This window comes from Pecten maximus, chromosome 8 (genome assembly GCF_902652985.1).
Source record: "Pecten maximus chromosome 8, xPecMax1.1, whole genome shotgun sequence".
NCBI classification, from domain to species: domain Eukaryota; kingdom Metazoa; phylum Mollusca; class Bivalvia; order Pectinida; family Pectinidae; genus Pecten; species Pecten maximus.
This window is the reverse complement of record NC_047022.1, coordinates 19,267,069-19,287,287: the sequence shown is the minus strand read 5'-3', so window position 1 is coordinate 19,287,287 and position 20,219 is coordinate 19,267,069. Positions and strand designations below refer to the sequence as shown.

Genomic DNA, 20,219 nt, shown 5'->3' with positions numbered 1-20,219 from the left:
AGTCCATCACCGAGTAGTTCCTTTCTGTAACCGGTATCTGTCGACACATGCGCAGAAACACTCCTCGGAGATAAAAGAAGGAAAATTCTTCAGTATACTCCCGTAAACTCGAGTGTGATTATTCTACCATTTCGAGGCCGGCATTCGAGACAAGTTGGAATTTACACATCGACCAATAACCGTAAGTAAGCATATAAATTTATTTCGTATAAAAATACTGGACATACATGTAGATTTAAGATATTTCGAAATCAATTATACTAGGAACTGACGTGTGTCGCTTATATTTAGAACATGTGTTTATCATTACACGATTATTGCATGACGATTCCAGACGACTTTCATTCAGAAATAATTAGCAAACACAAGCTTTCCGTCTTTAATATGCGTCTATGTCTAGTCAGAAATGTCAAAAGCTCTGCTCTCATTTTTTGTCAATTACGTGCCTAATTAACAAGGGTTAAAGGGATTTGCAAGATTCTCACAAGTTCCTCGATAAGCTGAATAAACAAATTTTAGGTTCAAACAGGTTTTCTCAACAGACAGAAGATAACAATTATCAGCGATAATATGGCGCCCGTCCCAATGTATAATTATTTAATACATTAGTCAATGCTTATATAACTTGTTAATGTAAACGGAATATTACCAGTCATAATTGTGTCAATATCATACATCCATATTTTCTACTTAGACGTTGTGAATTAATCATTTGTCAAAGATTGATTAAATACGCCTGTTATTAATCGCGCGCATCCCAATGTACTACCGATATAAGCGGTTATTCCGTAATTAATTAGCAGGGGGTCTGTCCCCCCCTACCTAGCCCCTATTGATGGGCCTTTGGGAGATTAAGCAGGAGGGGGTTTCTTTCATCACCTAGACACCCAGACATTGATGCACACTGCTCGTGGCGTGGACTGAAGCACGTGAGATTCCTGTCAGATTGGGTTTCACGTTGTCATGGCAACGCGATCTGTTGCTCATCGTATTGAGGTAGTAGTTTTGAGTTTAGGTAGGTTGGGGGTTCTAACATAATGATTTCTTACTGTTATAGGTATACAGACAGACACAACCTTTGATCTCTTCCTAGGAATCAGATGGTTTTTAATAGTTTAAATTGTACACCATGTAAAACCGGTATATGACCAAACTACTCCGGGATATCAACAGTTATTTCAAAACATAAATATTATCAAAGTTCAAACTCGTCTTCCTTTTCCCCCCGACCATTAATTACTCATAAAAGACCAGGTCTGATATTATTAAATTGTAAAAATGCATCATAAAGTATATTTCTAATATGATGTAATGTTATAAATTGTGTGTCTATTCCACATTAACCTCTATATACAATTAATCCTGTCTATAAAGGCCTTTTAAGATATCCTAAGACCTTCATATAAAGGTATATAAACAATTAATTTTGTTACCTTGGCAACAGAAAATAGGTGGCCTTTGCAGGCTGGTATAATTATATACAGGCGGTGGTATTTCAGGAAAGTTAAACCGTATTTTCATTTTTTCCTCAAATTTCTTCTCGATTTCGACAATTTTAAGATACAACATAGCATGAAAGAAATGTTTACGATGCACTTAAATTCTACCTTAAGTCTATTGAAATGTGTTGTTCCCATTTGTCTATCATAGATCTCAAATCCAAGGGTTCATAGATTTTACCTTGACGCATATAAACAGCATTGAATTACATTTCCGTTCGTTTATGGTAAATTGTTTATTTCAAATCTTCACCTTCTATTTAAAGTAGCCGAATCAAATTTTTATACTTAGCACATAAATCATTAACATACAAGGCCGTGGCCTTTTCACTGACGTTGAAAATATTTACACCAAATTGGCAGCAACACATATTGACATTTGCACACCGCTACCGCGTTTATTAAATTGCATATTTTTATTTGTGTTGACATTATCAGCAATATCTCCATCCCGATATTTGCCTCGTTACAAAAAAGAATGTAGCAACGTCCGTTCGACATCCCTCTTACGGTATTCAAGAACTTCCGGTTTCTCGGCTGCTTCTGAATCCTTGCAGTGTATTTAATTGGTTGATGAATATTTGACCTTAGGTCATCAGAACGACAATGCCAGCGAAGCTCTATCAGATCTCCATGTAACGTATGGAATAGAGGTGAAGCGCGAGATATGATTCCAATTATGTTGGGTATTTATGGAACGTTAAATATGTCTTTGACGCTGGGAACCACTTGTTAACCTTAATGAGACAGTCGGATTTCAGCGCGAGCCTATTTTTAAAAGTCGCCAGCATGACTCTTCTGTATCAGATTTAATAAGCACTATGTTATATTCAATTTTGTAACTCCCGAGTAAATTGCAAAGTTGAACTTTTGGCATCAGTTGGCAAACATCTATATCTATTTTGATCCTGAAAAATAACTCTCAATCAAAATTACACATATTTTATTCTGTTTTAGAAATGTGAGTCATGAATATTGTTAGCTAATGTTACTATGGTAACATTTTTTTCGGTGTAGGACAACACGTCAATGCACGTGCATTACGTGAGAAGCACACCTACAACAGCACACGTGGTCGACATCTGTGCTGAGTACGACTGGGTTATTTTGCGACGTTGAACATACTTGACAGTGGGACTGCATGTATTGCATTCGGAAGTGTTTTTCAAATTTAACGTCTTCCTGACATACAGTAACATTTTGAAGCGTTACAAGCAATATGCAACAGAATACCAAAATAATCACGAAAACGAAATTCTAACTCAATATTGATAAACGGGCAAGATACGAAGCAAAACAAATTGCATTTAACCAATTTTTTAAAAGTACAAGGAGAATAAGATCAGGTGTTTCCTAAAATTAAGCGTCTTCTGCTTCGGGTCAAATAGGGGTTTAGTCACATTCTCAAAATGAATATTTAATATTCTAGAGACAGGAGATCAGTCCTTGTTCCTGTGATACACACTAAGATAGGTCCAAAAAGCACATACTAGCATTAACATAATTGTTACAAATACTAGTAAAATGCAATGGTTAGTTTCAGTTTATTTTTTTCAGGTTTTTTTTAATGATCAAATAGCTTGAACAATTTTATTATTCTCCTAATTCCGTTCTGGATGTCCAAACTTTTGGCCCCTAGTATCACAGACAAGTCACGGACTAATAAAACAGCTGTAAGCGGAAACTTTATATTCATTATTAGAGATATTCTGCATTCACAGGTACTTTGCACCATTTGTCATCCCACGGTCCCTTTATACATGTATTACAATGGATTTAGGGAGGTGAATTCGCGAGTCCCTGTGACTATGTCTGTTAATTCAAATCCATGATTAATGTTGCTACTCGCTTTGTGTTTTGTTTTCTTTAATCGTTTGCCGTATATTTGAGATTCAATAGCCGACTATTTTCACAATTACTGTTTGTTGTTATCTCCCTTGCCGTTGTGATATTCAGAACGAGGCGAGAGACACATGTATTAATTATTTCCGCTTTGATGCTGATTACATCCGAGTTGCACACAGACAAGTCTTGAATCGAATTTAATCGACATAGAGGAGTCAATCATGACCATATGTTAAAATGTTTAAAGTTGAGTACTTATTAAAGAGTATAGTGTACTAAAAGTTCCGCATCCACCAGTCAATACCATGGCATGCTGGATTTTTGTTATCGATGCCTGGGACCACGTGTGGAAGATAAATTCACAGTGTTGTAAATAAATTACTCCCGTGGCTGGCAATATATTAAGTACCTCCTTCGATATCTTATGGAATAAGTATGAGTATGTAAGGTGACACTTTGATATAACCGTGTGACAGTTGATAATCGATCACATCCGATCGCCAGCAGTGTCTTACCCGAAACACTTGACCGTCGCCACAACTTGACTACGACAAGGCATATCTGTAGCTACTTGACACACGCGTGTAATGAACGCGACTTTGGTCGGGAATACTTGTGACAGCACTGGATAACACGTGCCGTCCCCACCAAAACAGATACCTTACCTATATATTGTTACTTATAGAATTCAATAAGGCATTGTATTTTATTGACAAAAAATCATGTTAAATATACATGATAGAGCACAAAAAATCGTTTTGTATGTTCATGATATTTACAAATAGCTTTCTGTTCATATGTTGAACTAATTGTGATTATTATTTCAATGTGCCCTGAAATCTAATTAATATGCAGTGGAATGTTTAAGTAGGTGTATTATATAACAATTGAGTGTCAGGTATGGTAATTAGCGATTGCACCTCTAACTTGTCACATGTCACAGACTTACGCATACAAATGTATGTAATACACAGGTCTGGAGCTCGAAGATAGCATTTATTACATACATGCATATGCCAATTTGTTAAGAGTCTGTATGTGGTCTTCATCCCCATGACACAGATTTTTCATTGGGTAGGGATTTATTGTTTCTTTTCTATTGAAATCATCAATTTTAATTCCAAAATAAATGAAATGTTATAATAAGTTGAAAAAAGTACATGTCCAGTAAGGGGGAAAGATTGACGTTCGTTACGTTACTTAGTTAACCTCGGCGGATTTCCTGAATTTGATTGTCTCTGGGGAACGACAGCTAGCGACAAGCGCATCCTTATTACCTGTGACACTTTCACCTTTCCTCTTCAAAATATATGTATGTTTAATACTCGACAATATCGCCATAATGTCTCAAGAGCCACCGGTAAATGTCTGGTTGCTCGCCATGTTTACGATGTTATGACAGAAACAGGAAGAAAGTCTTACCCCTCCAGCCTCGTTTTGACTTTGATACAGCGGCTATTTTTAGGCCCGCAGCGATTGTGAAACTGGCCTATTGTTTGCTTATCTGGTAAATAAATAACCTTTGTATGTGGTTATCGAAATTATCAGTGTGATCATCGTAAGGTTAATCCTTTAGCTAGCTTATATTTATTTTTAGGCTAAATAAACACGTGCGTGCTATTATCAGAGACATATATAGATCTATATATGTCTCTGCTATTATTGAGCATCAACTCTGTAAAAAATTCTCTGCTATTATGGGGCCAGATTTATCTCCCTTTTGAAATTGTCTACATAATATGTAGTTATAAACAGGGAAACATTAAACTCTCGGCTCTCACGAGAACTCAGCATTTAATAGTAAATGTAAACTTTATTTATTTTTCAATTGCGAAACAAGTTATATCAACTTATATTAATCACGCTTGTTCGACCGGAGGAAATGCACGCTAAGGGTCTAAGTGTTTGAGGAAACCGGAGTACCCGGAGAAAACCCACGTGGTCGGGCAGGTGACTCTCATATCCTTTCACGTTCGATCGGAGAATCGAACCCTGACCGCCTATAGTTAAAAAACAAATGTGTTAACACTGTTCCATCCGACCATGCACAATAGGCAAACTTTGTTGGCATGCGCAGTAATAGGAGGGAGACTATATATTTTTTGGCATAGCCGTATAATATTATTTTGGCCCCGGATATGACGCGACAGGTGGCGTTACTGGTCAAGATGAAGTATGCGATTGGTATATGTAGCGGTAAATGCAAAATGCAGATATGCAGTTAAAAACGAAACAAAGTTAAGATTGAATGCAAGCTGAATAAGTGGATGTATCTTTTGAAATGACAAATTGATAAAATTATATTCCTGATTCAAATGCAGTCTTATTATCACCAAAAATGATTCAAGCCGATATAATTTTGTTATCCGTGCTGAAACACACTAGTTCGTTGAGTTATTTCACCAGCGGTTTTACATTATAACCACCTGCGTTAAAAATATGCCGTTTATCTTTTAAAGATAGTTCTTGTTTTCTGTTAGTAATCATGGCATACAAGCCCTTCTATCTGATAGATCATATATGCCTTCACTAAAAACACTACTGAATGTGTTGAAAACCATTTTGGCCCTATTGGGAATAATATCGGCTTTCACTTATCCCAGTTTGTACCTGCTGTGAAAAGCCAATCAGCATGTGGCGACTTTGTGTATAATGGTAGTCTGGTACACACAAAATCGTGACCTCACATGGTGAACGATCAACATTGATGACGACACAACAATAAACATAAACATTTCATACAGATAACAATGGACATAAATCTAAAATCTAAAAATCTAAAATTCATTGTATGTACATAAATAGATTGTCCCCGTCTCTAGAATATTAAAACTATAAATAGAATTGAGCTTTATGACTTTGGTCTCAAGGATGAATTAAGCTAACAAGTCAAACAAAAACAAAAAGCCATAGGGTCTGATGGCCAGTCTAGTACATCAAATGTTCCCATTCTTTGCCCCGGCCTAGCCCCCGAATAGTCATTAGTCTTAATCTACCATGCGTTAGTCTGAATCTACAACACTATCCTTTAGCAGTTTCCGTTTTATTTCCCTTGAGAAATTACCAATCAGGTGTGAGTTTAGTGAGAGTAGTCAGTATTCGACCTTGACCCTTTATCAAACGACCTTGGATAAATGTTGACAAGTGTTAGCAGGTTGTTTTTTTATTGTTGATCTTTTTAAAAAAGTTTGAATTCGTATAAGTATAATTTGTACAGAACAGATGAATAGGTTGATTTCAGGATTTCGGAGCCATAAACTTGCCATATCCTTTGTCACCGCAAAATGAGCCTATTTTCAAATGTACCTAGCTCTGACTCAGGAAACAAGACCTTGTCAGACGGAACCGGAAACGTTTGATGTATATTCTTTTAGATAATACATAAACTTCCTTCTAAATAAACTTAATCCTACGTGAACTTGTAAGACCTGATCTATAAATAAGTATGCAATTATAGCTTGAGGAGTATGAGGTCATTATCTCGTACCGAAAATAGCAGCATTTCATCGTAGTCGGTTGTTTAACTTCACGAATTCCTTCTATCTGTCTGGTTCCGGCTTAGTGTATTTCATCAATGCTGACTGACAGTTATAGTCGAGAGCTTGATGAATTCCAGATGCCAGTACGTTACACCGGATTTGATTGGACAACAACTGACCGGTCATTGCACTGGTTACAGATTATTCAGGACATATGATCACGGAAATATCCTATCAAGAAACCTGTCCGTGTAATGTGTCTACCGACAAATTGTGTGTAATTACAATGACGTATTTCATTGACTGTAAGCATTAAGCAATGTATACAAACATTTGTGTTTGAAGATACTATTATCATTGTTATATGACTTATAACGTATTAGTACTATTAGTATGACGCCATTCCTGTTGCTACAGTCGTCATATTTCCTGAGCTGTTATGTCGTCCATCGTCTTTGGACACTGTCGTCATATGACCTTCGTTTCATGTGGTCAATCGTCTTTGGACACTGTCATCATATGATCTTAGCTGTTATGTCGTCCATCGTCTTTGGACACTGTCATCATATGATCTTAGCTGTTATGTCGTCCATCGTCTTTGGACACTCTCGTCATATGACCTTCGTTTCATGTGGTCAATTATCGTGGGACACTACCATCATATGACCTTCGTTTCATGTGGTCAAATATATTTGGACTCTGTCGTCATATGACCTTACTTTCATGTGGTCAAATATCTTTGGACACTGTCGTCATATGACCTTAATCTCCTGTGGTCAAAGATCATAGGACACTGTCGTCATATGACCTGATAGTTTTATGTGGTCAATTATCGTTGGACACGGTCATCATATGGCCTTAGTTTCATGTGGTCAATCGTCTTTGGACACTGTCGTCATATGACCTTAATTTCATATGGTCAAAGATCTTAGGACACAGTCGTCATATGACCTTAGATACGGCTCCTCTCATCATTATTATCCAAGGTGTTATCACAGCAGACACCACCGTCCGTCAGATTTCCTAATGTCTTAAAGTCATAAATTACTATATAGTTTTAGGACTGTTCCAAATTAACCTGTTGGATTACTTTCGGAAAACACATGTCCTGTTCCACCAGCAGACTAAACTTGGCTGTGTTTACTCCGACTGGCAAAACGCCGTAATGAAAACAACAACATTGGTTTGAGTTACCAACCCATTGTCAGACTGTAGGTCTGATCCTACTGTACCGCTCTCCCGACAATGGTAATCCTCGAGTAGGATATACGTCCCCTCAAGTACTACTTAACACGCGAATGTCATTACATCTAGTACATTGTAAGTGGAGGTACATGGATAAATGCCAACTGTACCTGACAGTGAGTTCCCAGGGTAGAGCTCGCCATAGCCACCAGACCATAGTTTTGTATACAAAACGTTGATAGTATGGATTAATAAAGCTTTATATAAAAAAAAAATTAACAAGATGTATTGTCAAAAAAACAGTTTTCGATCTCTGTTGTTGGTACAGGTATATCTGCATAAGGCCGATGGCGTTTTGGCCTTCGCACACCAATACAGGCCAAAATCTATGATACTGCTACTTACAACTCTCTGCCCGACATTTCGTGACTTTCGTAAGGACTGATTATTCCGTTAGTGGCAGCTTAACGTGACAAGAAGAGGTGTTCTCGTGTACAGGTGGTAATTCAGTATGATAACACTATAATTTTGACTGTAGCTATTGTTAGGACGTTAAAAACGACTTAAGCAAAATAAATCCTCGTACACATTCGCAGTTGTATTACCCACCGACTAAATACGAAATGTTGTCGTTATCTTTGTGTCTGTCTGTCCATAACAGTTTTGGTAATTGTATGGTATGAACATTTTAGCCCTTACTGACCCCATGGACTGTTGGACTGTGCAATAAAGAGTCAAAATTACTGAAATTTCCAAAATGTTCTTCTCGATTCCCACAAATTGTAGAATCGAATTCTCATCACAGATGGAAGAGTCTGAATGTGCTTTACGGAAATGGTGGATTCCAAGACCATATGGGGAGGTGGTAAACTGTACTATAGTTGATATTTTTGAGCATCGCTTGTTTAATTTCCGTTGGAAATAATTTAAACTTGGTAAGAATTACCAATTAGGGCTGGAAGTTTGATGTTATGAACATATCGTCCTGCCTAATCAGAGGAAATGATGGGTGGGGACAAAAGGGGTCTTATAAGGTTCTTTGGAGTTGTCAGTGAAGTTGAAGGCTAAAATTATGAAATCTCTTAAGACATTCAGGAACTTTACTTCATTTTAAATCTTTTGAAAATTGCTTTGATGATTAATAATCTTAAAAGATAATGAGTTACGTGTTTTATTGTTTTGAAACGTGCAGCTATCCAAAACGTGGCTTGCAGAGTAACGGCAAACCTTTTGGAACATACAAACGTAGTCCAGCCACAAATTGGTGCTACCAAATATCAGATGCAGCCATCTCGGAGAAAACTTGCACTTAAAGTGATTTAACATGTAGCAAGACTAGATGCAGTAAACATATGCACTTTCTTTACAAGGTGGCCCCCACGTAACCTCCCGGCAAGCGCGTACATCACCGCTCGGTAGTCGTGCACATCTTACAGATAGACGCTATCGTAGGCGAGGGCGATGATGGAAGTTCTGATAACCTCATTAGAATGTGTATGTGTTGCCAAACAGTCATATCAAGATACTCTGTTCTGTTGAGTATATATTGTACATATACATATAGGTATAGGCAGAGTAAGGTATATTTGATGCAGATTCGCATCAAAAGATAAATATATCTGTGTTAAATCATGTAGGTAAAACAGTTCATTTATCTTAATATATATGTAGTCTAAGACTCAAGGTTAGAAAATATATGTATAGCGAAATTTTGAAAATGTATGTATTCCGTCGAAATTCATAGCGGATTAAATGAATCAGTAAATTATTAGTAATTTGTATTTTTAATAGTTTGATATTATTATCCTAAGTAGAAGTAGTTTCTGCTTGGTATATCAATAATATAGCAATAAGTTAACTATGTATAACTTAACTAGGACCATATACACTTGTAGTTAAATATGAAAATAAGGAAAGTACATGAACGTCATTAGGCATTTACGCCAATAACCAATGGTCGACAGTAAGTAAACCCCGACAATAACTAAGCCTCGGCAATATTGACAATGTGTAAACTTTGACAATAAGTAAGCCTCGACAATATTGACAATGTGTAAACTTTGACAATAAGTAAGCCTCGACAATATTGACAATGTGTAAACTTTGACAATAACTAAGCCTCGACAATATTGACAATGTGTAAACTTTGACAATACCCAGTGGACACAAAACGTTCGGAGAACGTCCGGAAAACGTCCTATTCAGGTCACAACGTCCGGGACTTTCCTACAACGTTGTGAGAACGTTTCATGTCAAACGTTAGTACAACGTTAGCTTTTGACGTTGTAACAACGTTGTCACAAGGTTTTAATGCAAACTTTGTGTATTTGTTGTTAATTTTAAACGGCTTGCAAGTTTACACAAATGCCAAAGACATACCGAACGAAAACATCAAATTTCATGATAAATTGAATTATCTAATTGGCTCGAAATTGTATTTGTCAATAATGAATATGTTTAGATTAGTTTAAAAGCAATCTACGTCGCCTATAATGTGCCCTTATAATATAATATCGATCATTGATCCTTTCCTGATCCAATTTTGCTGTTAGACCTCCTTTTATACCAATAAATGTGATCAAACTCGAACTTACGGGGTTACGATAACAAATCGGTGTTACCTCCCTTTATGTTGCAATATATATCCGTCAGGGGGCAATGCAAACATTCACATTCATTTCAAAAACATTTTTTAAAACTACTTTAATTTCAGTTTTAACTACATGAACATATCATGTTTTGGTTGAAACCGTTGCAATTTTTTTCGGGAAAAGAAATAGATAAAGAGAAGAAAAAACAGTATTGATATTTGCGCGGTAATTCTAACTTCCGGTTCTTTGTTCTGCAAACACACGTGGGCCGTACACACACACACATTTCAATCGGACTGTTGACTTGCTGTACTGGATTATGTATTTGCTTTCAAAATAACATATGGAATCAGCTTTCTTCCCGAATACAGATCAGTAATTCAAGGTAAGTTCTATATGATTCGTATTTTGTTTATTACACTGCGTTTGATTTTGACTTGTGTTTATTTACAAACAGATCGGACATGTTATGATTTATCTTCACGTACGTACGTACAACGGATGTACGTTTTTGGTATCACCGGGCATAAGTTTAGTTTTACGCATATTTGTTAACCGAGCACGTTATGATATATTGGCGAAAAGTTTACGGTATATCAATAATTATTGTTTTGATTTTTTCTTTACAGATTAAATGGTGATAACTGGATGCACCGAGGTAATCAGAGACATCAGATAGGAGTGATGGGAGGAGTACAAGCACATGGACACATGGAAATAAAGACATTAAAATAGTGTTTAAAAAAACTTGAGTTTTTGTTGTACATAATAGGTAACAATAGTAGAAAATAAAATAATACGACGTTGTGACAACGTCTATACAACGTAAATAAAACGTTGCCACATCGTAACTCACTAACGTTGTGGTAACGTTGTATGAAAACGTTCCCCAAACTTTCATTTGCAACATTACTACAACCTAAATGCAACGTTGCATCCTGACGTAACTGCAACGTTCTCTAGACGTTGTGTGTCCACTGGGTAACTAAGCCTCGACAATATTGACAATGTGTAACTTTGAACAATAACTAAGTCTTCACAATATGTTGAAGTGTAAACATATACGTGCAGTTTGTCGGTATGGTGTCATGCTGTCGTGTTCATATTATATATAATCATAATATTTAAATGACACTTTGAAATGTTCCACGAGTACATGCTGTCCCGTCACGCGTGCATACAATCGTTCCCTAATCAGTCGCTGAGAGGATTTTAACCCCTATTCTGGTCCCAGGTGGAAATTAGACGATAGTATGATTTTCACGTGCCGAGGATTTCAAACCCTTATTTTAGTTTATTTTAAGACGTAAAACACATACTTCTAAGGTAAACGTGATGATGTTGGTGTGGTATGTATCCAGCTACCGTCTGGATCGGTAGGTAATCTGGAGCAGGTTTTATCTTTGTAATTTCTTATCTTTCGACAGTTAAAATATATGGAAAACATTGCCTGATAGTAGATAACTACAGTAAAATGCTGACTCATGGTGCCTGGTAAACATGCTCTACGTGAGGATTCCAAGTGGCTATTAAAAGACAGTTTTTTGGCTGACAGCGTTGTAATAGCCTACCACAATGTTGGCAACAAGCGGAAAAAACAGGATCTTTACTCTCAATATAATTCCGATTGTCTGTAGCGAGGTATGGTGATTTTAGTTTCTAATTCGGTTCCACAATTTGTAGCGGCCTTGCATCGAGTATGGTATGTGTGTTAACGATGTGCGATATATTTTGTTTCGTATCGCTTGCACTTGAAGCTAAATTTAGACAAGGAGTGTTTATAGTTTCGTATCGGGTAACGATGTGTGGTGTAATTAATTTCGTATCAATTATAAATTTACAAGTAGAGTGTTAAGTTTCTTATTCGGGTAACTTACTTACATTTGAGTTTAAATTTAGATTTGGAGCATTTAGTTTCGTATCAAATTCTTTTTGGTCTATATTTTGATGTGGCATGATAAGTTTCAAATTGGTGTGCGGTGTTTATTTTTCGTATCTTATACACATTGAAGTATACTACGAGTTGTTTAGGTTCGTATTCTGTATAACCTTAAACATCGTGTGGTTTCACTTTGCTGGAATTGTATCACGACTATTACTCAAACTTTGGCCGACGAAGCCAGTTCTCTTCAAACTTACACAGGGTGGCTTTTCCACATGTGGTCAGATGAGATACACGTATGCACTGACCATATGGGGTAATCCTGTTTACAGGGTTTACAAACCCATGTGTGCATTCTGATATATCTTCACCTCTGACAGCTATTTCCCGCCATAGAGATAAGGTACAGTATTAAAAAACTGGATGACAAGGAAATAGTACCGATCCTATAATATGTAATTGCTGCTGCATATAGACAATTTTTACGTAACCAAAGGAAGAGACGACATGTTTGGGTACATCCTTGGATCCAGAGGAGAGAACAACACGGTGACCGTCATACTTTGATAAGGGAATTAGCACATGAAGATAATGAAAGTTACAGAAATTCTTTGAAGAATGAACAACGAAAAAAATTAAGAGCTGCTTCGCAAGGTGTCTCCTTTAATACAAGTAAAGCAGTACATCAACAAATACAGGTGTTGGAATGTTTCTGTTGCTGATATTAACCTATGACCTTTCAGCTGATTGGTCAGTAACGTTTGCTTTTCCATATGAAATAGAACATGTTCTATTTGGTTTGCTTTGCAGATCTGCCTTCATATGGCTATTTTACACGACATGTTTTACGTCATGTGATCAAACCACACGTGGAAGAACACAACGTGTAAACGGGCCTTTTAAAAAAATAACATGTAATATATTGTAATATATTATCAAATAATACGTTAGACCCGAACCTGACTTTGCCTCTAAAGTTGAAATATGCATATTTAGGATCTCAAAAGTATATCCGGTACTGCATCACTTCTAGTCTTTCGGATTAATTACCAGGAGTTATTAAAGTGGGATTTTCTTTACAGCTATGGAGTATATAGCTAAGTTTGTCAGCTTTAAAGTCTCTTGTCATTAGCTGCCATTTGACACATTATGACACGCCTGTGTTATTGCAGTTGGTATCCATGGGCAAGACATGTTACACCATTAGCTTTGGACGGGCATCGCATGTTATTTAGGTCACTGGTTTAATTATCATTACACTTTGTCCTTGAACACATTCTTCTTCTTCTTCTTCTTCTTCTTCTGGGGAGGGGGAGTGAGGTGAGACCTTGTACATAAAACTCCATATTTCTTTTTAGGAATTTAAGACGGAAGTCCTAACATTGTGCATAAGACGATTGTGAAATACGTCACTGGCACCGCTATTTCTGAACATACAGTATATATTTGCACACCAAGATATTGCTAGAGAAAAGTGGGGCTTTCCAGGTAGATAAATATTTATTCTTCTCAAAATAATCTCTGCATCAAATTCTTACATTTCAGACACAATTAGTTTCATTCACACAAAAAGTGGACGATAGAATTGTTTGTGCATATAGAAATTCATTAGAAAAGTTAATTACTCTGGAATTATTCAAAAGACATGGAGTACAAGCCATTTGTTTAACACTATATCACAGTCCGCACGTAATAATATGGTATTGGCAGCGGTGTAACTTCTTAACGTTTGTATATTTGCATACCAACATTTCAGGAGAACAGGAGAGAGGTTTTGATTCTATAAAGATAAATATCTCATCATCCAAACAAAAGATCTATACATAAAATGCTTTCATGCCCGACGTGTGGAATTTCATTCACACAAAAAGTGCATGATGGTATTTTTGTGCATACAACGACTTCACAAGGCCAGAATGATAAACCTACCGGAAACAGATAACGTTAACTGGTGTAAGCTAAAGCAATCCTCGAAATACTCTAGACCCGTTTGTAGTTATATATAAAAACAACACATACTGCCTTAAGTACTTTTAGCATTTCCCCTTTATACATATATGTCTACATACATGAATGAAATACAGTTCGTCGGCTGAGTCCAAGTGAAAGAATTTTATCAGCTACCATCTACACATGTCTGAACATTCTCAGGGCTGTCTATGCCTCGTTCGGTTTCAATTACACGTACATGCACGTGTTTGATAAAACAGTTAATTGCCTCTATAGATCTGTCAGTGAAAGTACGTGTACAAATAAAGTATGGTGTCAGTGTATCGTTTAAACAACACTCCTGTGGTTTAATCTTTTCGGATACTCGTCTGTATTAATGAGATATGAACCACCCATTAAATGCTACCTCCTGAGAAAAAGATTTCCAATCGTGAAAGTGACCTCTTTAGACAGGTGACCGTTATATAGCGGTTTATGTGTTACGTTGGGAGCCGAAATAGATGGTCTTTATAAACAGGGTTTTGGTTATATTCATGTGTTAACTATAGGTAAATGTTTGTTATAGAGAGCCTTTAAAGGAAGTCTTATCATGATTCAAGCGCTTGCAAAATAAATGACCAGTTACGTCAAGTGTACAAAATATTCAACCATTTTTTTCCTGAAAATACACATTTCCCTCCTTTAGTTTCGTTGGTTCACCGTAGTACTCGTGATTTTTTAAACGACTTCCTCTTAGAACAAGAAAGCATCAATTCATGCTAAAATCGAAGGCTACCAGATTTGTTGAAATGAACTTAGGCAACCCGTGATGCTGACCACTGGCCAAGGTCATCCATTTTCAGGGTCACGGTAATCTTCTATAAAACAGAATAGCCCAAGGCTTATCATGTTCTCTCAGTAGCATTCTGGGATAATAGGGCAACAGGTTTGTTCAAATGGATGACCTTGAGCAATGTTCAAGTTTACAGGTTTTCTAGGTATGGTGTATTTTCAGGACACTCCTTCTGAAAAACAAAGAGTTCTAGATTCGTTGATCGTCGTTCTGTAGCTTGTTAGGACAAAGTAATCTTCCTTACTTGGCGAGGTCCAGTGCCAAAACCTATTAGTATTCTTAATCGTCATTGCAACTTGCTCTATAGTTGTAATGTGTCTTTTTATGTCAATTATGAGTATATTGGCAAAGCTCTAAGGCTTAAGGGTTCAATATAAAGTGTGTAAGGACCATCTATCACACATGTATCCCTTTAATTGTGGAAATTCGCTGTATTTCTGTTTGTTTGTATATATATTGTCCATCTATATAATTATAAAAATGTCAATATGCTACTGATTATTATTAATTTATTAATATGTGTATGTAATGTTTTTACAGCATTGTATGATAAGGATGAGAGTGTCTCATCAGTCTAATAGTAGACAGGACGTAAGGGTGAGTGAGAGGACAGGGGAAGAGCGAGTGTCTCATCAGTCTAATAGTAGACGGAATGTAAGGGTGGGTGAGAGGACAGGGGAAGAGCGAGTGTCTCATCAGTCTAATAGTAGACTGGATGTAAGGGTGGGTGAGAGGACAGGGGAAGAGCGAGTGTCTCATCAGTCTAATAGTAGACAGAATGTAAGGGTGGGTGAGAGGACAGGGGAAGAGTGAGTGTCTCGTAAGTCTAATAGTAGACAGAATGTAAGGGTGGGTGAGAGGACAGGGGAAGAGCGAGTGTCTCATCAGTCTAATAGTAGACGGAATGTAAGGGTGGGTGAGAGGACAGGGGAAGAGCGAGTGTCTCATCAGTCTAATAGTAGACTGGATGTAAGGGTGGGTGAGAGGACAGGGGAAGAGCGAGTGTCTCATCAGTCTAATAGTAGACAGAATGTAAGGGTGGGTGAGAGGACAGGGGAAGAGTGAGTGTCTCGTAAGTCTAATAGTAGACAGAATGTAAGGGTGGGTGAGAGGACAGGGGAAGAGTGAGTGTCTCGTAAGTCTAATAGTAGACAGAATGTAAGGGTGGGTGAGAGGACAGGGGAAGAGCGAGTGTCTCATAAGTCTAATAGTAGACAGAATGTAAGGGTGGGTGAGAGGACAGGGGAAGAGCGAGTGTCTCATAAGTCTAATAGTAGACAGAATGTAAGGGTGGGTGAGAGGACAGGGGAAGAGCGAGTGTCTCATAAGTCTAATAGTAGACTGGATATAAGGGTGGGTGAGAGGACAGGGGAAGAGCGAGTGTCTCATAAGTCTAATAGTTGACAGAATGTAAGGGTGGGTGAGAGGACAGGGGAAGAGCGAGTGTCTCATAAGTCTAATAGTAGACAGAATGTAAGGGTGAGTGAGAGGACAGGGGAAGAGCGAGTGTCTCATAAGTCTAATAGTAGACTGGATATAAGGGTGGGTGAGAGGACAGGGGAAGAGCGAGTGTCTCATAAGTCTAATAGTAGACAGAATGTAAGGGTGGGTGAGAGGACAGGGGAAGAGCGAGTGTCTCATAAGTCTAATAGTAGACAGAATGTAAGGGTGAGTGAGAGGACAGGGGAAGAGCGAGTGTCTCATCAGTCTAATAGTAGACAGAATGTAAGGGTGGGTGAGAGGACAGGGGAAGAGCGAGTGTCTCATAAGTCTAATAGTAGACTGGGTGTAAGGGTGGGTGAGAGGACAGGGGAAGAGCGAGTGTCTCATCAGTCTAATAGTAGACGGAATGTAAGGGTGGGTGAGAGGACAGGGGAAGAGCGAGTGTCTCATAAGTCTAATAGTAGACAGAATGTAAGGGTGGGTGAGAGGACAGGAGAAGAGCGAGTGTCTCATAAGTCTAATAGTAGACAGAATGTAAGGGTGGGTGAGAGGACAGGAGAAGAGCGAGTGTCTCATAAGTCTAATAGTAGACAGAATGTAAGGGTGGGTGAGAGGACAGGGGAAGAGCGAGTGTCTCATAAGTCTAATAGTAGACTGGATGTAAGGGTGGGTGAGAGGACAGGGGAAGAGCGAGTGTCTCATGGGTCTAATAGTAGACTGGATGTAAGGGTGGGTGAGAGGACAGGGGAAGAGCGAGTGTATCATGGGTATAATAGTAGACTGAATGTAAGGGTGGGTGAGAGGACAGGGGATGATAGGTCACGTGGTTTAGATATTAAAGAAACTGAAATCATTTTTATTTCTGAATAAAAAAGATGGTTAGTGCCGTGAACAATGATATAAATGACGTACTTGTACCCAGGGCTATCAAATATGTTCAATTGGATTACATTAGTTCATGTTTAAGAGCACATGGTTCAATCAACAGGACTAGATCCATGATGTTTTGGTCATTAGTATGTACATGTGTAATAAAGGGCAATAACCCCTGGTATTATATTGAATCACTTTGACATACTTTAACGGTCGTATCTACAATAATATAATATAAATATAACAGTTATATAGGGTGAATGATATGACTCTTTCTTGATATGATTCTTTGTTCGCTGTAGTCAATGAAGACACTCTCGTTCCTGATAAAACACGTCAACACATCAAAATCAAAATTAATATTATGATGGACTTATGCTGTGTTTGGGTTGCATATCTCATGCTTTATGTTTACATCTCTGAACCCCTCTCCTCATTACAGCGCCCAGAAGTGGTAGAAAATGTCAATATGGTCTTTAAAATAAAGATCCATATTGGAAGAAAACAAACGCTGCATACTCCTAATAACATGAAAACGCATAAAAGCAAAATCAATACACAACATGTTGATGTGTTTGGGTTGCTCCTCAAATCAGGGTTTTGGCAAAATGCTTAGAACGTCGGTAATCCAGGTGATCATTTATCAGCAATACTACATATTTTAAACAGTCGCAGTTTTCTCGGGAAGCTGAGAACTTCTGAATAGGCCAGTCTTTACTGTCGTGGTTGTGTTATTGGGCAAAACACTTTACCCTAGTTGCTCTGGATGGCATGCGACTGGCCTCCTGTATGTTGTTCAGTGTGGTAAGCACCGTGTGGTAAGCACCAAATACTACAAGGAAACCCCTCCTCAAAATAACCTGGCTGTTCCCAGGACGATAAAACCAGCAAACAAACAAATGAACTAAAAGTATGGAGAAAGGCATTGATTGTTTATTATATAATCAACTATCTTTACCATAGAGACTCGGGACAGGTATTAAATATAAAATGTGCAGAAACCATTGGAAGGAAATCATCCGTGCTATAAATCAGCTTGGTTTATGCTACATTAATGAACATCGATAGACACAATTTTTAACGTCAGAGAACCTGTTAGCTTCTGACGTTTTAAGGGTGGTGTGTGTTATTTCGTTTCTCATGCAGGAAATTACATAACTTCCGGCCTGTCACTACATTCATAGTTGAAACCTTCCGAGATATACAGTAGTTCCCGTTCAAACCGCAATTATTTACAGCTAAAATTTTCTAACGTCTTGGTATATCAAGTAATTATCTGATGCAGCAAATGTCTGGACAGCACAATGAATACATATGTGGGTGATTTTGTTGGCGTATGTCTATTCAGTCTGAAATACGCACATTTCTTGAATTAGCAATATGGCCGACGAAGCCAGTTCTCTTTAAACTTTATCTCTAGACTCGACTCCGAATGTATGCCATACTTCCCAGTTGGATGAATCTCTCTCTCATTTTCAACTTGAATTCCCCGTATTTCATAATTCCTTTTGTTTTTATTTGTCGCCAATTTTTGTTTACAAATGTGGAGACAATCATGTGGAAATGATCAGACAGTAACAATGGCGGCCACTGACTCGTTTGCTAGTGTGGTCTACATGTATGTCGCTAGAATATCTATAAATATCAACATGAATTATAGGAAAATTGCTTACAAACTTCAATATTGTTTGCTATCAAGCTTTTATTAAATTATTCTGTTCTTTTTTTAAGAAAGAAAATTGTGTTCTGTGACAGATACATGTCAAAATTTCAATATTATCCAGTGCCTGGTCAAACTGCAAAGTCAAATACTTTGGTCAAATTCATTCTGATGTGAACCTTTGTTCATGGATCAGTGAAAGCATGATTATATCTCATTGTTTGCAAAAAGAACAATACTAGTGCATCTGTTGGCAGTAGTGGAAGTGCAATATTGTATTCATTCCCGTAACAAAGACGACAATATATAAATTCAAGTTTATAATAACATTTCGTGAGAAGATCAAAAGTTTATCAATTCAATTCAATTAAATTAAATTAAGGTTTTATTCCTTAAGCTGTATAACTTATTGGGCACCTATAAATTACAATTTACAAATGATATGCACAGTCAGATATGTATTGTACATTAAACAACCATTATCACTCCTACATCGTCGTTGTTGTCGTGATCGTCGTCGTCAGAAACAACATTTGGTTTGGTTTGGTTTGTTTAACGTCGGGTATTCTAACCACAACAGCCAGGGTCATTTAAGGACGTGCCAGGTTTTGGAGGTGAATGAAAGCCGGGGTACCCTGAGAAAAACCACCGGCCTACGGTCAGTACCTGGAAACTGCCTCACGTAGGTTTCGAACTCGCAACCCAGAGGTGGAGGGCTTGTGATAAAGTGTTGGGACACGTTAACCACTCGGCCACCGCAGCAGACATACATAATTGTATGCATTGTGTTCCATTGAATTAGATATAGATAGTCAGTCAGAAGGGACCCAAACGGGAAAGTGTTTGTGTAGCAAATTAGAATTATTTCACCTGACAGAGAGGAGCTTTCCTATTTTAAAGAAAATCCACACCAAAAACTTCAGTATATTATCTTCAAACGTATTAATGTATTTTTAGAGTACTGTTAAACTTATGTGTTG

The 20,219-nt window shown here is 37.6% G+C and overlaps 1 protein-coding gene across 2 annotated transcripts in view; it reads left to right on the top strand.

The window, feature by feature from the left end:
* The first annotated feature begins 33 nt into the window (after positions 1 to 33).
* Positions 34 to 20,219, top strand: part of LOC117332703 (tripartite motif-containing protein 2-like) — a 73,545-nt gene continuing 53,359 nt past the window's right edge. Inside the window, exon 1 of one of the 2 annotated variants that reach the window (XM_033891705.1) lies at positions 34 to 181. The gene's annotated coding sequence lies outside the window, so the exon portion shown is untranslated. The remainder of the gene's footprint in view (positions 182 to 20,219) is intronic. The other variant, XM_033891702.1, reaches the window with a different exon arrangement.